The sequence below is a fragment of the Nomia melanderi genome, chromosome 5 (genome assembly GCF_051020985.1).
Source record: "Nomia melanderi isolate GNS246 chromosome 5, iyNomMela1, whole genome shotgun sequence".
Lineage (NCBI taxonomy): Eukaryota > Metazoa > Arthropoda > Insecta > Hymenoptera > Halictidae > Nomia > Nomia melanderi.
The window spans coordinates 6,341,202-6,361,031 of NC_135003.1; the positions used below are offsets into that span (position 1 = coordinate 6,341,202).

A 19,830-nucleotide genomic window follows, 5' to 3' on the forward strand; every position below is an offset into this window, starting at 1 on the left:
TATCCGTGACGCTGAAAGTTTCGCGCAATTTGTGTAATGCAATTAGCCGGCCGGGCAAGCCAGTCAAGTTCGCCGCGGTGAAGCGAAGATCGCGTTCGAGATACAAATCGAAAACGGTAAATGAATTTTCCGGACGATTTAACGCGCAGCTGGAGAAGTATGTTCTTCTCTTGCGATCTAGACTGTTCGATCGCAGCCACGAATATCGTTTTCTGGATAAAAATTCTTTCCGTCTGATTACGCAAATGGAATTTCGAGTTGTAACGAGTTCGCTCGTGATCGTAAGTATATTATAATTCTGAGGATCCGTTTATGACTCATAGCGAATGAGTTTTCACTGAAAAATCCTTTAATCCGATTCCAGAGATGTGTAGTATGTCTGAGCTGTATCTCTTTTGTATCTTAATGTTTGGAAAATAAAATGAGACAGTTACTGCACGACGAGTTATAAAATATTAGAATAATTCAATTTTTATTCAAAATAAAATTAATCTCTTATCTCATAATAGAAATTTCAAACAGAGATATGTAACACTAGAACTATCGAGCAGTAAAATTGATTATTCTGTATTTTGTTATAAAATTTACACAAATACATTCATTAAGTTTTCAATTTCCTTATATCCCAGTTTGTATTTACCTAAATCAATTTATTAAATAATTTCTCAGAAAATGGTCTGTGTCTTTTCCAAAATTGCGAAAGGAGAGACACCAAATGAGTTATTTTAATTCATCTGGTAGTTCTAATGTTAAATACTTAATAAACACAGATTTCCCAGATTTCTAAATTCAAATAAAATATTATTCTCTTTTCACCAAGTGTTAACCGTCACAGTAAACCTAAATGTACAATAACCTACACCAAATGATCTAAAAATTCTTCCATATCTCTATAAAACTCCACCAACAGAACGCTTCTACCGAACTCAATTGCGAAAGCTCACCCAGCAATACAGAAACACCGAATACAACGACAAGGGCTATAAATTTCAACAGAAACACCCGTTACACAGATGTAATCATTCCTTCCTCGTGTCCTCGTAAAGAATCCTTTCAGCATCCCCGGAGGAACAGTTGTCAAAGGAAAAACGCGAGGACCGCGCGGGTGGTTGAATGGAACGCGTGCAACGCGCGGATTCGTGTGTCCCGGGCCACACGAAAGTGCACGCGATTCAGAGGGCACAGCGAACGGATCATCGGGTTTTATTGCCCCCGGCGGTTCCCGTGTCCCGTTCGCGGCACAGGAGTAAAGGGCTGCGCCGGAGGGCCGAAAACTGGCACGCGCTGCAGCCCGCGTCAAAGGATCCGTTCTGCTCCACTTTGTGCAACGTTTTTTCTCTTTGTAACAGAGTGGTAGGAGGATGAATGGAGAGACGCTTTTTCCCGTGGATCGAATCGTACAAGGACGCAGAGAGAGAAGGAGAAAGAGAGAATTCGGTTGATGTTACGGGGACACGATTGGCACGCGTTCTCGTTTGATTGCATTGTGACCATGGGGCTCACGATTCGTGTAGGTAGGTGTATACGTACAAGAGAACTGGGGAATGTTGCGCAACAAAGTTCATCGGGTACGGCAAAAGTTGATAGATTTCGTTTGAAAGGTATTGGAGTAGAAGCAATAGTGTACTGAGTTTGTTTCAGGACTCTTGTTCTGGCTGTGTTTGTTTTACTTTGTGTTGCATGGTCCTTTTGTGGCGATAGTGGTGTAGTTTTTGGTCTGTGTCGGGATGGTTTTATTTTTGCTTGGATACTCTTAGTCGTTGGCTACTTTCTTCTGTGTCTACTCAAATACTTTTCTTTTATTACTCGAATATTCCCTTATATCTATTGAAATACTTTCCTACTTCTATCTCTATAACTTCTCTCCTTTTACTCAAATACTCTCATCCTCCCTAATCAAATAGTTTTCTCACTACTCAAATACTCTTTTGCCTCTGTACTCAAATATTTTTCTTTTGGTACTCAAATACTCTTCTCTTTCTCTCTATACTTAAATACATTTTTCTTGCTACTCGAATATTCTCATCTTTCTATTAAAATACTTTTCTCCTACAAGTCAAGCAATCTGTCCTCTCTACACACACAACCTCACTTCCTATTCGAATATTCTCTTCCTTCTACTTAAATACTTCTCTCTTGGTACTCCAATACTCTTCTCTATCTAGTCATATAATCACTGTTATGATTCGAATACTCACCCCTCGTTACTCAAATACTCTTCACCCTCTATTCCACTTTTTCACTTTGCTGATTTTTTATTAAAGTTTTCGGAATACAAAGAATACATGTTCAAAAAGTGACGTGCTTATCGCCGAATGCTAATTGACCAGACCCAACAATCGTCTAATTGATTTCTCAAGTGATCCCTCCGTCAAATCAGCCGACTGTTTAATGCAATCCGCCGGGTCGCGTATATCGGATAAACCGTATCGCGGATTGCGTGTCATCGGCGTCACGCTTAACACGGTACCCGCGTGCCCGCGACTATTCTCGTTATCACCGAAAGATCGAGGGAAACGCGATTACCGAGCATTCATTCATCGATACCAGCGTTCGCTTCTTAATTGAATCGGCAATTGACCGGGTAATAACGTCTCGGCGAGCGTCGACGTAATCGCCTGGATTCCGTTCGTTATATTTTCAACAAACATCGTGGCATTTCACGGATGTGATGCTATTTTGAATCCCTAATTGTCGCGGATATTTTATTATGAATTACCAAAGCAATTTTCCCTCCAATTTATTCAGTAAACTTCAATAATAATTGCTTTGAAACTTCAACGTTCATGAGTAATAATTCATGCTTCAACTTCAAATCATTATGTGAATTCAGGTTCTTACAACTGAAACTCGAAAGAACTGAAATTGAATGAAATTTTGTTTTCTCATGAATTTAGTACAAATCTTGGTGAAAATTATTTCTAAAAGATATGAAATTGTTATAATGTAAAAAAGAATAAGTGATAAATGATGGTTACAATTAAATTATTAATTACAGATGGACAAGTAGAATATTCTAAAATAACCTAATACCTCAGAATAAATCAAACCGAAATCTAATATAAAAATAACTCAACGAACAACAAAAGTAAAACCATATACATTTAAATAAATTAAATTTTAAATTCCCACCGATCTTCGATCAATTCTACTTCGATTTCTAACCGTACCCTGTTTCCTTGAAGCTAACACGATTCTGTTATTCGCAACAGATACAGATTCGCGATACCATCGAATCAATGGGCGGCCGATTATAAAGGAGAGTCGGTCGTGGGCCGCTAGAACAGGACTGTTATCTACTCAGATGGTTCTCTCACAGTCAGCGTAGATCTAGAGCACGCGGGCTTACGGCAAGAGAGTATTCACCCGTAAAGTGGGCCAGAACCCAGTGTTTTTGCAATTCGCCGCCGGAAACGGCCAAACTCGCAGATAAAAAGTTTGCCAGTCCCGCTGACGTCCGCGTGAATTCAGCTGCACTGAAAACGTCCCCTTACTTTCTGCCCACCCCCTAGCAAACCCTTATTTCTCCCCGGGCAATTTTTCGTGAGATATTTCTGCTTTCCCAGGAAAACTAACTTTGTTTCATTTGGACTGGTTTGGTTTCTGTATTTCTGAGAGATAAAACAGTAAAACAACTACTTAGTTATTATTTACTGGTAGCATTTCGTTTAGTTGAATCAACTAGGAATTACTTGTATCGTTTGGCGTATAATAATTGAAAGTTATTACGACAGGAGATGTAAAATAATTGAAAATTGGTTAGATGTGATTGGTTCTGACAAGTTAATTTTGAATAACGAAAGAAATTATCTTAATTGTTCTAAGAATTGATTTCTACATTTAACTTTATTTATGCTTCTATTGTATTATTTTTTATACTTTTATTATATTTTAATAATATTATAGTTATATTGCGTCTATTCGTTTGTAATTATAATACTTAAAATATACATTATAGTATATTTTACATAAAATATTTATATATTTTATATTAAATATTTAAATATTTATATATTTTACATATTTTATGTAAAATATACTATACTATAATGTAATTATACTTTTATAATGTTAACAATTATTTAAACCATAGTGTTATTTAATATCGATGGTCTTCTTTTAAATAGAATTTGAGAAATCTAATTGTGGTTCTTGTTAAGGGATGCTCTGGTTCCCGACCCTCCCCCTCGCGTTGAAGTTTAAGCTCTTCTTCTGTAAACTCGAAACTTCCGGTTTGTTTTTCTATCGAATAACCTATAAACTCGGAATTCTTAGGACAAACTCAAACTTATCATCCCCTTCGACCAACCCCCTCGAGGAAGTTACCATCGAAACTCCCAATTAAATATCCGCCTATTCAAACTCGAAGCCCCCGATTTATCTTCTTCGGTAATCCTTCAAGCGTCTTATGTACCTTTGCTCCAACCGAATCACGAAGTTTATCGAGGAGCCCTCGAACTCGTGATACGATTCCGTCGAATTTCAGATCGTTCATTGTGTTACGACTTAAAAATTTAATTTTTCCAAATGGAACATGTTTATGGCGTGGTCTTTTTTGCACGAGAAAACTTAATACAGAAGATAAGTTGTACGAAATATATTGTGTTTGTGTGCGTTATCAGTGCACACCGAAAATATCCAACGACTTTGATGTTCAGTTATTAATGTTTGAGAAGAGTCTAAGAGAAATATTGAACGAAATCGAAATGAAGAAATAAAGATACATTCTTTCACTGGGAAAGTTTGGAAATCGAGAACTTTTGAAAATACTGGAGAATTAAAACATTTTTTAAGAGTTTCGTATCATTATAAAAATAGGTTTCCAATGTTCTGAAAGAAGAGATTTCAAAGTTCTAAAGACACAAAATATCTCAAATATTACTACCTCAAAAATTCCTAAATTCCTATGTTGTAGAAAATATAAGAAAAATGAAAATATCTACAAAATGACCATAAGTAAATACCAAGTAAGTACAGCTGCAACATAACATTTTTATGCACTCCACAGAACTAAACACTCGAAGAATTTCGCATTAGAAAAATTAATAGAACCACATTGCTGCAACTACCGGGCGCATAAAAATTCCAATAGCACTACATTGTCGCAAGTACTAAACATTTTTCACTTTTCGCGTATATACCAACGTTGCAGTCACCAAGATCATTAAACTTTCATATAAAATACACGGAAACGAATTCTAGGAGTTTTAAAATCCCCTGCATCAACAACGTAGCAAACACGAGTGCCATTAAAATTCCCGCAAAGCCGCGCCCGATGGGGATTCTAAACGTTTCCAAATGTTTAAACATCGCCGTTGCGAGGAGCGATCGCGCCATCGAGTCACTAAACCGAACCGCACCACCGCAATCGCGGGTTGAACACGAAATCCTGTCGCAACTTCAAAGGAGGCGTATCAAACTTCAGCGATCGATTTACCACCCATTATTTTTCATTAACCTTGTAATATGGAACGAGTTAATATAACAAATACTTCAAATTTAGTTTCGTGAATAGGAATATATAAATTATTGAAGTAAAAAACATTTAATTTAAAATTAATGAAAAAGTTGAATTTTAATTTAAAATTAAACAAATTTGAAAAAAATTGTTATTCAAAATTAATGCAATTCATAACAGTTGTAATGAAAAATGTTATCGTACGTCTAATACTATTTCAATAATTAAAAAAAAAATAATTAATGCTCACTCTATGTCTATAATAACCTTTACCGTAAAAGTCAACGATTGATAACAGCCAAGTAAGATTCCATTTACATAAGAAATAAAACATCTATTTACCAAATTCGCTTGCAAATTTTCATCGTAGTTTGACTCTATATTACAGAAGAACTCTTTAATCCTTCTCTTTTTCGCTTAGCTTAAACAGTTGTCGTGTGTACAATGTAACAGAAAACACAACGAAACGAAACGAAAAGAGAAAAAAATAGAGAAAGACAAGAGACAAGAAAATGAAGAAGACAGAGGAAAAGTAAAAGGAGACGAAGGTGAGGCAAGAAGGGAGCGAGCGGAGCACGGAAGCTCAGTATCCTCCGACGATGGACAGTAGTTTAATTAGTTCGTTAGCCTTTCCAGTTAACTTGCCCCTTCCTCCGTTCGTCTGGCTGCCTTCCCTTTCACCTGGCTCGGTAGAGACACCATCGACTCACGATCCAAAGGGAATTCGCGATACCGTTCACGTACGTGGCCCCGGGACCGTTGCCAAAAGTCGCGCGCAACTCCTGTAACCCCTAACACGCGCGCATTGCTCGCTGGCTGGTCGGTCAGACGGTCGAGGATGTTGATAAATATTGCGGACGTTTTATGGCGAATCGATTGCGGAGCCGTGCCTCGCGCGCGGTATTTTTATGTAACCGTGGCGGTCGGTAAATTACGCCGGAACGACCGGCGATCACGAGGAAAGCGGGCGACGTCTGGACGCTTGGCCTCGCCTTTTATTGCGGAAAAATTGTTGAGGGCGGTTTTCTTTTTTCGAGACTTTTGCTTTTCTTCTGTTTGCAATGTTGGAGATTGATGATCGTAAACGGGTGAAAAGGGGTTGTTCTTATTTTGAAGGTAAAGTTACTTTGAAGGTTCTTTCGGGTATTGAAGATGTTGGATTCGAAGGAAATTGTATGACTTTTTAAGGGGATGAATTTTAATTGCATAGAAATGTATTGTGATATTGCTGAAAGTGAATAGTGTTGTTGAGATTTGTACGAAGTTTCTTGCCATTGGAGATTAATAGGGTTAATCCAAAGGGTAGCAACTATTATTATATCCTATCTCCACAAAAAGTAGCTACCAAATTAAATAACAAAACTTAATAACAATATTACACTGAAGACTACACCTATACATTATTACAACATTAAATATTGTTAACCATTATCAAATACTAATATATCTCCCACAAAATCACTACCAAATAAAGTAAAAAAACATCCTACAATAATATCGCACTAAAAACTGCTATTCAAAGAAAATAAACGCAATATTATTCCATACGATATATTTTACAGAAATCTCAGCTTGAATTTCCCGCAAAGAAAAAAAACATCGCGTATATATCACCGATGGGAAAAGGGGAAAATCGTCGGGCGGCAACGATAAAACGGCTCGTAACTCAGCGTCGGGGTATTTTCAGGGCAAACATCCACCGTTAGCCGAACGGTTATTCCGATTCTACGGGGTGTAATATGTAAAGAGATACGGTATCCCCGCGATTTTCCCGGCCAAAGTGCCGCGTCGATTTGGGAAGAACCGCGGACCGAGGAAGAACACGTTCCCCGTGGCCCCGGTGTATCGCGAACGAGTGAATTATGCAGGAATTATTCCCGTGCCGGTGACTTTATACACGGGACCGCCGGCCGCCGTTTCTTATTTATTGCGACTGTTATCCGTAATTATGGCGGTGGCCGGGAGCGACCCACCGTATCGCGAAATTTCATAAAAACATGTTTATTACGTGTGCATCGTTATTCCTCATCTTCGAATAAAATATTATGTTGTGGCACATTCAACCGCCGCGACCGGTAATCGTAAAAATTTCACTGAATTAAAAGCTACTCGACTTTTCATTTTTACTTCTTTTCTCTTTTATTGTGGTTTCGTGGTTGTGGAACGGGATTTTTCGAAGTGCTATTTGTTAGAATAGTTGCTTATTCTGTTTCCCTTTGAGTGGGGGATTTTTACAATTTGGTTTCGTTTGGTTTTGTATCTGGTTAATTGAAAGGTATTGTAATTGTTAATATTTGGAAATTTTTTATAAATTTATTGATTTTGAAAGGCTATCATAGGTGAAGTTTGTGAAATTTTTAATATTGGAACGTTATAAATTGTTCCGGCACGGTTTATTTAGTTTAGACATAGTTATCGGTGCGTAAAGATTTATAGCATGACCAATTATGATCGCTCATGTCTAAGCACAGTAAGAAGTAAATTTTGGAAGCATTTTATTGCTAGCTGCAATCCTTGGATCCGATGTCATAAATGACCAGCTGTCGAAGCGAACATATCATAAAAAAGTGGCAGCTCAACCACCTAAAACCCCGAGCGCACAGCTACCGGTACCTTTCCAGGTCAGAGGGAACCCAGATTATCCTCCAAGTACCTGCCGTTAAGGCCTACCAAGGAGGGCCCCCATGGGCGTGGGACTGAGATTAAGCTCAGTCAGCTGAGGCCGAAGCCTTACCAGCGTTGCTTCCCGGGGATGACGAGTCCCATGGAAGTAGACTGTTGGTAGCGCCGAGTTACCTTTCCAAAAACTCTACCAGATTTCCTGTCTGGTCCAGGAGCAGGTGGGACGCTGCTCACGCGCCGAGACCCTCGAAAGGTCTCTGCCCAGCATGTAGGCTGCAACCACTGCCACTACGAATCCAACACCAATTGCACCGGCCGAGAGGACCCGGGGACAAGCACCCATGGTCACTCTCTGTGAGGGGACAAGGGGACTAGGCACCCTTCGTACGCCCTCATGGGCAACCGGAGCGCCCGTAGTACCAATCCAATCGCAGGTCTATTGGTAGGACCTGTTCGGCTTCTTACATACATGAATAAGCTGTGCCTGCCATATCAAGGTGTCTCGTCCACACCAAGGGTTGGTTAGACCCTAGCTAAGGAGCCCGGGGGCGCCACTCCCCGAACCGTGATCGCCACACGGCCCCTGGGGCAAACCTTTCCAGGTCAGAAGGGACGACGTACCCCCTACCTCCACCACAAGTAACGTGGGCGTAGGTTAAAAAACTGTAACTAGCAACACCCCGATAGTTTAGCCTTCTGATTTGTCACTAAGGACACCGCCCTATCTCAGTATTTTTATATATATAGAGAGACATTGAGAGATATGACAGACAGACATACATAACAAGTTCATCATTAATCACGCTGTACTCACTGGACAACACACACACTGTAACTTTGTATACACATACACATTCCTTTCACTCAATATTAAACAAATACAGTCCACTTTCGAACGAGAAAGGGAGAAGACTTTTTTCATCACATCTATTTCACACAAGGTTAATTCGGCGTGTGAAAGTGTTACGCCACGTCCACTATTACTGCCTGGACAGCGTACACGAACATAAATCATTAATTTTGTTATTATAATATTTCCGTATCCCACTAATTGATGTTAAAATAGAGAAAAATAAAAATTAATCAACCAGGTACATTTCAGTTGAATACACTGTTTGATCAATGTAACAGAACAAAAATAGAGATAAAAAAACCCTCGAAGTTTCTATTACCGAAAGCATCGACAAACATCTCCAAAAATCATCGATACATACATTTAATCACGTAACGCGTTACCCATTAACATCAATACCCAGTCGTACCTGAAATAAAAATTCACCATGAAACATTCCTTTAAAGGCAGCCCGTTTTTCATCGAGCCGTAATCAACCAATAAATTAAAGATCTTAAAGATCCTCACTCTGGAAATCGATAACACAAACGTCCTCCAGAATTACCAATATCTTCGTCCGTATTACACGTTACTAATTAACATCGATACTCGGAACGCCCGAAATAAAAATCCAGTCGACGATAATCAATATGAAATATTTTTTTGTTTTTACATCGAATAAGAACGGAATTAAAAATTTCGGTTCCCGTCGACCAATATTTTGATCTTCATTACGCACACATATCGCTAATTAAAGTCAACGCGGTGCACGCAGATAAAAATTCGGGAACCAGCCGATAATTAACGTAAAATATTCCTTTTACGTATTCCCTCCAACCAAGACAATCAAACGAAAACAGGAAAAAATAAAAAAAGAGCCTGGAATTGAATTATTCGACATGATAAAAGTGTGCGATCTAAACAACGTTCTCGTCCCTCGTAACACTAACAATTAAAAGGTTTAATAGCAAAATTTGTTAATAAGATTTAATCATTAAAAAAAGGGTTTGAGAATAAAGCTTCAGTTTGGTAGTCTTCGTTTCGAATGGAATGAAATATTTATTCCAGTATTTATTCATTTTTTATCTTCGCTTGATTAAAGACACAAAAATATTGAAATTTAATATTCTAATTAATCTATTTGAAAATGAACCATAATTTGAATATTTAACTTGGTAAATATTACTTAACACTAGAAATGCCAAAAGATGATACAGACTTATTTACAATTTATATTTTAGTTACATCCATAACTACCTCTCAAAAGAATCTTCATAATTTCAGTAATCGTAAAACAGAAATTTTCAAATGGATCATTTCGATTTTCCTGATAATTTTAATGTCAAGCAATGTTATTTGTCACACTGTTATCATCTACTATATTAGTGTTTTCTATATTTTTAAAAATAGCAGTTGCACATGTTGAACTTTAAACACTGGAAACCAAAAGTTCCAAGTCACGTGTCTAATTATTACCCTTCCACGTTCGTCCCAAAGAAAATTTGCTGGGTCCGCGATTCCGGAAAGGAACGTAGTGATATCCGTCGTGCAATGAAATATCAAAAAGCGACGTTACGATCTAGTATGTCTGCTGATAATCCCGAGTTGACGAGACTGTCGGCTCTATCACGTTCGCTGCAGTCATTTGGTTGTGAAATCGTTTGTCGTGGGCCATGTTGGTAGAGTCATAAGCCAGTTCATTTCGACAATGACGACGGGGCCAGATGAGGGAAACGGATGAAATTTTCCACTTTATACATCCTCGTAAAATCAGAAATTTGGACTGGCCCCCCGCTATTCGAGATTTCATTGTCGTTATTATAAATGGCTCAGTGGAAAATGGTTCCTTGAATTTTTCAGGATACGCAGACTAGTCTTTTCTCTGTTTATTGAACATTATTCGTTTTGTTCGAATACTGTTCGCCAGTTTTGAGATTTTATTTATTTATTTTTGTAACGTTTATTCGCCGGTTATAACGTATATTTAGCGTTGGCGAATAAACGACGCGGTTTAGATAACATGTACTTTTGAGCGGTGAATATATTACAGTGCACTTATTAATGAATCATTTGTGGAAGGTTCAATTTTGGTAGATTGTGGATTCCAATGCAATTACAGTATTCGAAAATTTGTAAGATATAATTCTTTTAGTTAACCATAGAAACGTTTAGGATGGAAAAGAATTACTGTAGAAATAAATAATATAAAATACTATAAAGTAACATAAAACACTAATCATTATGAAAACTATTTTCCTCATTTTTCTCGCACACAAATAACTGTCCAAAATTCCAAAATAAAAATAAGAAACTGCACAAAGATCATAAAACTCTACCAACGAACATACCAATATTAATAAATCTCCGATCAATCCAATTCGAAACGACAAAAGATAAAAGACAGAATCCACAGGGTGGTAAATTGGTACGGATAAATAATAACCATTATCGGTTATGGTATCGGTGGTTCGGTAATTAGTTCGGCAGACGTATAACAAGACGATACCCGATGAGCAATTAAGTTTCGCGATGGGTCGCGGGAAAACGGATCGGCAAAGGCGAGCGTCGGCCGCGGGTACGCGTGAATTATCGTCGACGCGGCCGGGACGTGTACGTCGCACCCGGATAATACGTGGCCCCGCGGCGCGCCTCGTAAGTACTTTGCACTAGATACCGGTGAAAGCATTGCGAACCAGTTGCCGCCGGTCGTAATATCGTTTTATTTATTGGCATCGGCCGCGTGCAATCGTACATGTATATAAGTACGAACGGCGCGAGGTGGGCCGCACACTGCGAGGCCTTAAGCTGTGTTTACAGTAATCCTCGGAAGACACGTGTGTTCCTTCAATCCTTCAGCCAATGGATTCTTTACTTCTTGCTGCATGATTCATTTGTGAACTATGCCCGATACAACCACTTAGTAAATAAACACTTTGTCATTAATAATTTATTGAAAAAGGAAAGAGTTTATTTATAGTTAGGAATTAATTCAGATTTAAATAGAATTATCTGAAGCACTTGCCTTATGATTTATTTCTCAACTATGACCGGTGCAACTATTTTGCGATTAATAATTTATCGAAAAAAAGAATTGATTTATATTTACGAATCAACTCAGATTTAAATACGAAGTTTAAATGCACGTTTGACTGTTTGGAATCTACAGATTTTGTACACATTTATAGGAAATTTGAAAGTGCAAAGTGCACAGACAGCACGCAATACGAAGAAATATATAAAATATCCATAGTGCAAATCAAATTGCATAAAGATCCGCAGCATAGTCATTTGGACTGTTGATTACTAAAGATGATATGTGACAGTAAATTCTACAGTTAATTATTTAAGGTACAGTTAATTCTAGTGAATGTTACGTGTATAATATATTCGCTTACAATTTGAATTCATAGAAAAGTAGTTAATCGTCTGCAGTTTAATTATTTCGGAAGTTATATGAAAGGGCAACGAAAAATATTACGTTGCACAGAAAGTTGTACAAACGGTTGAATTACTTATTTTGTTATCTTGAAAACGGAGTCGAGATAAGTGCCCTCATATTTTAGTAGGTTCCCGTGATATTTAATTACTAAACAGTCAATGTTTATGCGATTTCTAAAGCTCGGTTCCATTTGAGAACCTCCCTGCTCCCTTAATTTCAAAGCAGTTCTTTTGAGAGTCAGTTCTTTTCTAAAGTAACACTTTCATGAAGACTTTGTTTACGTGTACTTACTTTTCCATAAAAATTTAATCAATTTTCAGCGCCCCACGTTAAATAGAATCCTACTTTTCTTTTATGAGGGCTTTCCGTATATTGTGTTATAAACACATGGACAACCGCGACGCCTTCATTGTGTTCGAATTTTTAGTAGATTAAACCTGCTTCCTGCCTTATAGCAGGCAATTTCCAAACATGAATAATTCATACGTTCATAGAATTTCTTTATTTTAGTATAAAATGTATAAAATGTATAAAATGTATACCATAGTAGAAAAGAGAAACACGGTAAAACGAAATCAAATGGCCTAATTTAAAAAAAGCAACAAAACTCATCCTAAAATTTTAGAGATATCCCTACCTAAATAAAATTGTTTAATTTATCTTCATTACAAAATGTCCCTTCTAAAACGAATAAATTTTATTCGAAGTCTTTTCTGCAATAAACAATTCACGAGACAATTCCCTGCAATAACCCTAGGTGTACGAATATTCATCGTTATTGTTCATTATATTGTTCTTAAAATAGTAGATACATTCATATAAATTTAGGAAATCAGCTTTTGATTAAAATAATTCATATAGCTTTAAAAATAGACAACTAAGCTACATATTCATATAATAGCATCAACCAAAATCGACAATAAACTTTCACCAAATAATACTCATAAGATTCAATATCGGATGTCGTAAATCAAGTATTAGAACAAGACACATCTATTAATCGTTGACCACAAAAGGTCTGGTCAATCAATCAACGATGCCTTAAAGGCAACATAAAAGCTTCAGCGCCGATCCATACCTATATCAAGTAAGCGAAACAAGAAACTAATGAGTCAAACAACAAAGCAAAAGCAAAAAGGAGAGTACAAGTTCAAGAACAGAATTAAACAAGACGGTGAACAAGACTGGCTGGAGAAACCAGCGGGAGGTCACGGAGATGTTTTTCCGCGTTCGTTTATTAACAGCGAATGATTACACGGGGCCAGCCGTTTCGCCGATCAATTTCATCGGGGCGTCGCGTCGCAATTGTTTTTATTAGGGTCAATGGAGTCGACGATACTAAAGGTTGATTTACAGTAGCGGGCTCGGTAACAGTACGGTCACGGTGCACCGCTTCTACGTAGTCCTGTCGCAGCCAGCAGAATGTACACGGTGTAACTGAACACGTGGGACCCACTTCAGGAATAAACGGGGAATATGAAAACAATGGAAAAAGTTCATATTAACGTGTACCCTAACTAGTGTGGCCAGAATGGGGAAACTGAGGGGAATACAGTTTACTCTCTCCCTGGCGTTACAACTGGGTGATGCGGTGGTTACGGAGATTGTTGGAGGATGCCCGCTGATGAGGAATGGGTTAGTAGAAGGGGTAAGACGGAGTGGGGGAAACACAACTGTTTGGTTGCTTTCTGGCTTCACTGATCCTAACTACTGAGCAACTCTCACGTCTGAGTCAATATAGAAAGATAAAAAGTCACAGGGGCAAGGAGACTCTTCTACTCAGGATGCTCGCGTAAATAGCTGTAGAACAATTGATGCTATTGTCCGAGTCGCGTGATGAAGACAACAGACGGAACAGAATGCGACAGAGTAAGATGTAACGAATATTGGCGTCGAATTTCGTTTCTAGACAGCGGTGGCTCAGCTACTATGTTTCCTGGAAGGGCCGAAGTGGAGCGTGCGACCGATTCCCCTTGTCTCTATGCACTTTTAGCTTTTAGGATTGACTCAGGACGTGAGAGCTGCACAATACTCCGCATTTTTTACGAGATGAACCCTAGCAGGAATACGGGTTTCATTAGTCAGTTTTCATTTTTCCTCGCCTCATTTTCGGTACCAATTTGTTGTTCGTCAATACGGTTACACGTAACCAATCAAAACCGTAAACAAAATCCCTGGCGAGATACCGTTTCTACCCCTGTGACGGGACTCATCTCGTGAATAACCCACAGTACCTAACCTGGTTTCAAGAAACAGGTATGTCCACCAATCACATTTGTACCGATTACTCACAAGCTGAAAGTACACAAAGGTAAAAGGAAGACGTCTACTCTCAAGAATTCTAGGTGTTTGATATATGATGAAGAGGTTCACGAACTGATCATTAGGTTCTAATATTATTAACAATATTTGGTTTGTAGATAGATAGATAGAAAGAAACTCATTGGGAGTTTAGAAGTATAGTGAACAAAAAGACTAGCCCGACACAATTTGTTCACTAGCTAAAATCTCTCATAAACGATGCATTCGAAACAATTACTTCCAAATCTATTTCAAAAGACAGATTAGACATTAACAACGCTGAATATCTTCAGAAACAAATCCGTAAAGGCAACTATAGTAAAATTGAGCAACGATGAATAAAACTCTTTCACTAATTTACCTTAGTTTTTAGACCTTTTATGAAATTTGAACTCTCCAAATAAGTTCCAAATCATTAAAACGCCAAAAATTATTGTAACTTTGCAGCAAGATCAATTAGAAAACACATTTACACGAAATTCTTTTATTGATACTTTGCTTTAGGTCCATCTCCATGTTCCGATACACCCTGTACGCTGGCAGTCACAGGCAGCCGGCCATTTCTCCTCGGGACTAATTTCCCTAAGCGTATTCAGGCCTCTCGGGGATCCGGCGTGCGCGTACCGGTGGCCAACGGTCTCCTCATTAAATATTATTCATCGCCCTCTCCTCCAGCGAGGAGGACAGCCGCGCGCGCGACGTCTGTTCCAGCGGCGTTCAATGTCACTTTGAAGCGCTATCATTGTACCCATGATTGGGCGACGCGGCGCTAGTGTTGATTAAACGCGACGGGGATCCCCCTTTAATCTTCGAATAGATTTAAGTGGGTGTAACGCGAGGTATTACTGCATGCATTATGTACCGGGTGTCTTGGATGCGAGGGAGTAATTTTCGATGCTGAAGTAAATTGAGAATGGGAAATAGGATATCTTAGTTCAAGGTATTGTTTTCGTGAAAACTAAATTTCCAAATTTGTGGAACCAGTGCTAAACTTAGAAAATATAGACCACAATTTTTCACAATACCAGATACAGAATTAATTCGAGATTAGAAGTTGCAAAAATTATAAACTGAAAGATGCAAATTTGTTATTACTATAGATACATATTACCATCCCATACTTTTATTTGCACTATTAATTCCACTTCAATCTTTCAAATTCGGAACATACAAATCTTCAACTATAAATACAGATTCCAATTTATAGCATTAATACTAATTACATTCTTCTCAAATTTAAAACCAATTATCCAATTGTATTAATTACCTGAAAGATCCCACTTCTCCTCCCAAAAGATCGGCAGAAGGTAACTTTTGAGATTTCTCGTTTCAATCTTCTGTTCCCATACATCACACACATAATCTCTGGTCCACAGTCCCGAAAAAAGCAAACAGAAGCATCGCAGCCATTCCATCACGCTAAATTGCGCTAAGAAATTTCATCTTACGTCACAGGGAGCGTCGCGCCTGCTGTCGCGAACGTAAACCCTTCATTGTAATCTCTCATTTTCTTTCGGCGGGAGGAGGATGCACGGACGGTCGGCTGCCGCCGGGAAAAATGTGAGGGGCGCGCGGCCGGCGGGCGAATGAAACGAGTAAAAACGGGGCGAAAGACGGCCGAGAGACGAACGAGCTCGAAGGTGTCACGGCCAGATGTTAACGATGATATTTATGAATTTTTCAAGCTAGCCGCCTGGAGTTCATGCGAGACCGTCACGCCACCACGCTTTGCGGAAGCTATGGTCCGCCGTGGAAACAATCATATACGCCGCAAAACTTTTCTGAACTTAACGGATGAATTTTTTAAAACTCTAGGGAATTATTCTTGCGTATCACCGTGTCCTAATTATTGTTCAGACATGAAATACTCAAATATTACTTCACAAGTTATTTAAACAAATCAATTTTCTGTAACCTAAAAACAAGGATTTCCTTCTACAGTTTACTTGCAACATTATATTCTCCCTAAAAAAAATTTACAATTTTGCCTTTCATACTATTATCTCAACTCAACTGTTTCTCAAAATATTCAACTAAAGCAAATATGTTTCATTCACATTTCTTTCAACTTTAACGATTGTGCTTCATCCACAATAAACAAAAAAGACCAAACAATTCTTCAAGAACTATCTTCCAAAATTCCCCTAAAATCATACTACATTACGTTCCATTGCAAAATTATCCTTTACAATATGGAACGAACGCAACAGAAGACCGCTACAACCAAGAAACGTCTGCATCTCGTTACAGATCAAAAAAGCTCCAAGATTTAGCGACGATTATTCTCGTCAGCTTGAAAATTTTGCGATTTGCATCGAGAGTAATTCACCGAGGCCCACAAATCAGCAGAAAACGCGTGTAAATCAACGACCAGCGTGTTGTACGCGTGCTTCAACTCGAAATAAACGGAATTTACGGTCGCGGTCCGCGTATCGCGGTTTACAAAGTCCCGGGCAACGGAAAAACTTTCCGCGCGGATGTTAGGTCTGGTTGGTCGGTTTATTTTCGCGTGCATGCGTGCGTGCGTGAACGTGTGTTTTTTCGCTCTGCTTTTTTTCCCTTCTTCTCGAGGGTCGCGCGAATCGCGGCGGAAAACGCGCCGCTAGTATCTTTGGCCTCGATGACATAACGCATCCAACTGGCGCACATGGTCGCGGAATCTTTTTTTAAACGTCCGGTGTACAGAGAGAAGGAGAGAGGGAGAGAGAGAGGCTACGTACACAACGTTGTTATTCGCTTGAAATGTTGTTCTATCAACTCGATGTTTCGAAAACGAGGCGGTTGGTAACGAGACGTTTTACGAATGGAATTTGGGTTTGATGGTGAACGATGACCGCGGAAATGTTGAGCACTGTTTGGATTTTATTTTTCCATTTTGAGCCAGAAAACATGTGGAAAATATAAAATGGTGAGTATTGTTTGCTTTCTGTCTTTTTTTGAGTGGAAAAATGTGTAGACAATATAAAATATTTAGTGTTGTTTGTATTCTATTTTATAGTTTGCGAGTGAGGAAGTTTTTGTGCGTGGAGAATATAAAATGTTGAGTGTCGTTTGTATTCCATTTTATAGCTTTTAAGTGGGGAAATTTTCGAGTGTGGAGAATATAAAATGTCGAGTGTTGTATGTATTCTATTTCATATTTTTTTGAGTGAGGAAATGTGTGAAGAATATAAAATGTTGAGTACTGTTTGCTTTCTATTTTATTCTTTTTTCTTGAGTGAGAAAATATGTGGAGAATTAATTGTTTAAAGTGATAAACGATTTGAGCAATGAAAATAATGGAAATTATTTTTTTATTTTAAATAATGGATTACTAAAGTTTGTGAAAGGAAGCTTACCGCCGAAAAGTACACAGAAATTATACGATTCTTTTGTTTAAAAATATTTTCAATGGTGATGGAACTTCGTTTCGATAAACACACTAGGAAGACAGAGTTCGTATATAGAGTTCACGCGGAAGGTAAGTACTTTCAAGGAAGATTCGACATCTTTTAGAAAAGATGTTGGTTTTGCAGTTGAAAGACGAAATAACGTACGTCGTACGTTCGTAGTTCAACGTTTAAAGTGTCTTTTCTTGGCCGTTGACTTCGGTATTACTGTGTTTATATTTTGAGAAGGAACAACTTATAAAACATATCTTCTTTCCCTTCTGAGACAACGATATTTCAGAAACTTATAAGAATCAGTTAAAACTTCAGTTTCTTCAATGATATTACTTCTCTTATTATTTACTTCCTCTTTTCATCAGTTTAATTACACTTACTTCGACCACTGAAGCATTCAATCCTCCCGAGACTCTTCTAATAGTATCCCAAATAGTTTCAACCCGTTGATTATTCACCCCCTGCAAAAATAAAATAAAACACGTTTTATACAATAAATAACCAACAATGCTTCATTAAAAAATATCACAAAACCTTACATAGGTACCTCTATTCACAGTAATGAATTAATCATTAACATATTCATCAGACTGCAACATCCATATCAGCTGTTTGAACCAACTATCTAAATTTAAACATTATTCATTCAAATATATTCAAATTCAAGCATCCCAACTGTACTCTAATATTAATAAACACAATCATACACAAAACCAAACCAAACCACAAAATTCCCAAACAAGCAACAACCAAGAGAAAAAGGCAAAAGCGTGTGAAATTCCCACAGCGACGCGCGTCCTCCAATTAACGATCGTCCAGGGGCAGCGTCAATTAGCAAATTATTTTCACGGTTTATTCCACGGCTGTTGACGAGCCGTGAAGCATAGCGTTCCAGGGTGGAGAGCGCAGGATGAAAGAACAGCGCGCGAAGTGCAGGCGTTGAATGCAACGGTTCCGGCCGCATTTTCGACGAGAACGTTCGAACCGCGCCGCAAGCATTGAACGAATTAGCGGCGTTTATTGGTCGCGCGGCTCAATTATATCACGCACGTACATTCTATCCAGCGGTAATTCATAAGTCGCGACGCGATGATGCTGGCTCAAGTATTTTAATGGCTCCATCAAACGTCCTTTCGGGAATCCGATATCGCAGCGATTAAAGTTCGAAACGAGCCGAACGACACCCGACTCCGTTGACTTTTTCCCTTCTTTTTTTCTTCGTAATGGATCGATGTGGTTCCGTGAGTTCGGATAACCGACGAAATCAAAGAATACTGGTGAATTTCACGAATGAAAAGTTAATGATGGATCCGTTTTATTCAGTTTTTCGGATATTGTTTTACTATTATTTTATTGTTGTTTTTTTATAAATAGTAATTTTATACAGTCAATTCGAAGTTGATAAATGAATTTTTAGAAAGTTTGTACCTTATATTAAACGAAGATTTTTTAATTACATTCAACTTATTTTTAATACGTTGAATACTATTTGTTTTTATCAATGGACTATTGAAAATCGTCATAGAATAAGTGGAAATCTGTATAGTATCAGTGAAACCATTCAATTCTACTATATTCCATTGTTCACTGCGGCGATACATCGAGAAAAACGCGGTAACATACGCCACTGCCAACGTACCAGCCATCTGTAATCGGTCTAGTGAAGAACAACTACAACTGCATCAATTGAAACTCTAAACATGCTAAAAAACTGAACGAAAACCAGACAAAACGATCGCAAACATAATGGTCTTCATCGAAAAATGGCTAACAAATCGAATTCCAAACGAAATTC

General features: G+C 38.2%; 1 protein-coding gene across 7 annotated transcripts in view; it reads right to left on the reverse strand.

The window, feature by feature from the left end:
- Window positions 1–19,830, reverse strand: part of LOC116430947 (uncharacterized) — a 202,042-nt gene that overhangs the window by 150,651 nt on the left and 31,561 nt on the right. For 6 of the 7 annotated variants that reach the window (XM_076367959.1, XM_031985716.2, XM_076367957.1 and 3 more), the window contains exon 2: window positions 18,416–18,496. The exons of the other annotated variant lie outside the window; for it this stretch is intronic. The gene's annotated coding sequence lies outside the window, so the exon portion shown is untranslated. The remainder of the gene's footprint in view (window positions 1–18,415; window positions 18,497–19,830) is intronic. 7 annotated transcript variants of the gene reach the window in all.